Source organism: Hakea prostrata, unplaced genomic scaffold, assembly GCF_041222555.1.
Source record: "Hakea prostrata isolate BN-2017 unplaced genomic scaffold, UWA_Hpros_2 contig_52, whole genome shotgun sequence".
NCBI classification, from domain to species: domain Eukaryota; kingdom Viridiplantae; phylum Streptophyta; class Magnoliopsida; order Proteales; family Proteaceae; genus Hakea; species Hakea prostrata.
Genome location: NW_028291171.1, coordinates 85,677 through 88,796, shown reverse-complemented (window position 1 = coordinate 88,796; position 3,120 = coordinate 85,677).

Here is a 3,120-nt window from a genome sequence, read left to right as displayed (position 1 = left end):
TTGTCTTTTCTCGTCCCGCGCCCCCCCCCCTTCTCCCTCTCACTGTTCTCATGTCATCCTGGTTTGAGCTAGACATTCTTAACCATATCATTAGCTTTGGGCTCATTCTAACCATTCTTCTTTGTACTTCTCATCTGTTCGTCCTTTGGTCTTCTTTGTCTGTTGTTTCTTTCTTCGCCTCTCCCTCTCGTTTCCTTTTGGTTTTTCTCCTTCTCTTCCTCCTCTTTGTTTCTTTGTTCTCTTCTCGCTGGTGGGTGCGTTCCCCTTTTTGGTTTTTTTCTTCTGTCTTTTTTTGTCTTTTCTTTCTTCTTTTTTGTTTCTTGTTTTTTTTCTTTTTTTTTTTTTTTTTTTTTTTCCTTGTGCCTCTCTTTTTGTTTTTTGCTTTTTTGTGTTTTTTTCTCTTTTGTTTTTTCTTTTTGTTTTTCTTTTTTTTCTTTTTTGTTCTCTTTTTTTTTTTTGTTTCTTTTTTGTTTTTCTTTCGCCCTGCTCCGCCGGCGGCCCCTCCCCCCCCGCCCCCCGCGGGGGGGGGGGGGAAGCGCCGGCAAGCTCTAAATCATGAGTGGGGTAGTTCCGCCCATAATCATTAATTGCCGAGAGGCATATGCCACTACCTTACCATGTTGCATCAACACGCAACCCAAACCGATCTTGGAAGCATCAGTGTAGACTGTCAACCCACCGGAACTCTCATCAAGTATAGACAAAACCGGGGCCCTTGTCAATCTAACTTTTAGCTCTTCAAAATTCTTCTCGCAAGCTTCGGTCCACACAAACTTCTCTTATTTTCTAGTTAGCTTAGTCATAGGAGCAGCCAACCTAGAAAAGTTCTCAATGTACCTTCTATAGTATCCCGCCAATCCAAGGAATCTTCTTATCTCGATCCACGGTCTTGGGTCTTTCCCAATTAGCAACTGTTTGCACCTTCTTAGGATCCACACGAATACCTTCGGCTGAAACAATATGGCCGAGAAATACTACCCTTGAGAGCCAAAACTCACACTTGCTAAACTTAGCATAGAGCTTCTTTTCTCTCAACCTTTGCAATGTGAAATTTAGGTGTTTCACATTCTCTTCTTCATTCTTCGAGTAGATCAAGATGTCATCAATGAAAATGATTACAAACTTATCGAGCACATCATGAAATACTCGGTTCATAAGATCCATGAACACGACAGGAGCATTAGTTAAACCAAAAGGCATAACTCTAAATTCATAATGTCCATACCTTGTTATAAATGTTGTCTTAAAGATATCACTTGACTTCACTTTCAATTGATGATATCCAGATCTCAAGTCAATCTTCGAGAACATAGCCGCGCCTTTCAACTGATCGAAAAGATCATCAATCCGGGCAAGTGGGTATCTATTCTTGATGGTCAACTTGTTCAACTCCCGGTAATCAATGCATAGACGCATGCTACTGTCCTTCTTCTTCACAAACAAGACTGGAGCTCCCCAAGATGATACACTTGGTTGCACAAAACTCTCTCTAAGAGCTCATTCAGTTGTGTTTGCAACTCTTCTAACTCTGTAGGTGCCATTCTATACGGAGCTTTAGATACCAGAGCCGCTCCAGGAGTTAAGTCTATGGAAAACTCAACTTCTCTATCGGGGGGCAATCCTGACAGATCATCTGGAAACACATCAGCAAAATCACAAGCAACCCTGACTTCTTCAAGTCTCTTCCCTTCTTTGACCTTGCTTCAAGGTGAAGCACTTTCCACCAAAGCGTGGACTTGCATTAAAGCAGTAAAAGTTTTCTTGCTAACTCTTCCCTTTTCTCCTTGGAACTGGAAAACTGAATTTCCTTCCTTTCGAAACTGAATCTTCTTTGAAGAGCACAAGATTACAGCATTGTAGGATGTCAACCAATCAATTCCCAAGATTACATCAAAATCCTTCATATCAAACAACACTAGATTTGCCTTCAAGTTCTTTCCACAAATTAACACAGGACATTCTTCTAACACTTTATCTAGTTTAACAGCAGACCCAATAGGGGTACTAATCGACAAACAACTAGATAAACACCGGGGTGTTAGGTTAGTCTTCAAAGCAAAAGTAGATGAGATGAACGAATGAGATGCACCCGTATCAAACAAAACAAATGCTGGAAATGAAGCAACTAACAATGTACCTATAACAACATCATGCCAAGGATCCTGTTCAACACCAGATATGTTGAATACTCTGCAAGAGGGAGGGGCAGGGGCAGGAACAAGAGCACTTTTCACGACTGGAGCATAAGGTTGGGCAGGTTTCGTCGGGCAAAAGCGAGCAAAATGGCCTGTCTGCTTGCAAAAGAAGTAGAATCTTTCTGTCCAATAGGAGCCACAAAAGTGGGAGGTCTCTAGAATGCAGGTCTAGGATTCATCATCCCAGGCTGAGGTGGATGCACAACTCCCGAAGGTCTAACTCCACTGGACTGCCCATGCTGGCCCACAGGAACAGAACTGGAACTCTTGCCAAAACTCCTTGGCTAGAAGGCAGGAGCAGGTCTAGCAAAGCGTCGATCAGTGCGGTCCACATAGCCAGGGTGCCTAGGCTGCCAGGGTCTCTTTACTCGAGCATTTTCCTTCTCATTTTCTTCAAGCTTCTTCGAGTTTTGAACAACCTGAGCATAACCTCCAGGGGTAAGACCGTGAGATACGCCTTGATAGAAGGCCGCAGTCCCTTGAAAAACTTTTTCGCCTTTGCCTCGACGGACTTGATGGATTTGGGGGCGAAGAAGAAAATTTCTTCAAACCTCTGCTGATACTCTAGCACTGACAAAGAACCTTGCACTAATGCCATAACTCGGCCTCTTTGGCATCTTTTACATCCTCAGGAAAATAATTCTTGCAAAAAAATTCCTTAAACCTTTCACAAGAGACAACGTCGGCATTAAGATTTTCAAGAATGGGCCTGGTGGAGGTCCACCATGCATCAGCCTCATGCTGAAGCTTCTGCTTGGCAAAAAGGACCTTTTGGGCTTCCGAACACTGCAAGTGCCTGAAGGCCTTTTCTAACTCCCTTAGCCACGTATTAGGGAAAAGAGCATCTTTAGTCACGCCGGTGAATGACGGTACTTTGTAATTTTAGGAAGCTCTTCATCAGCCTGGTATGCGGGTTTCCAGTGAA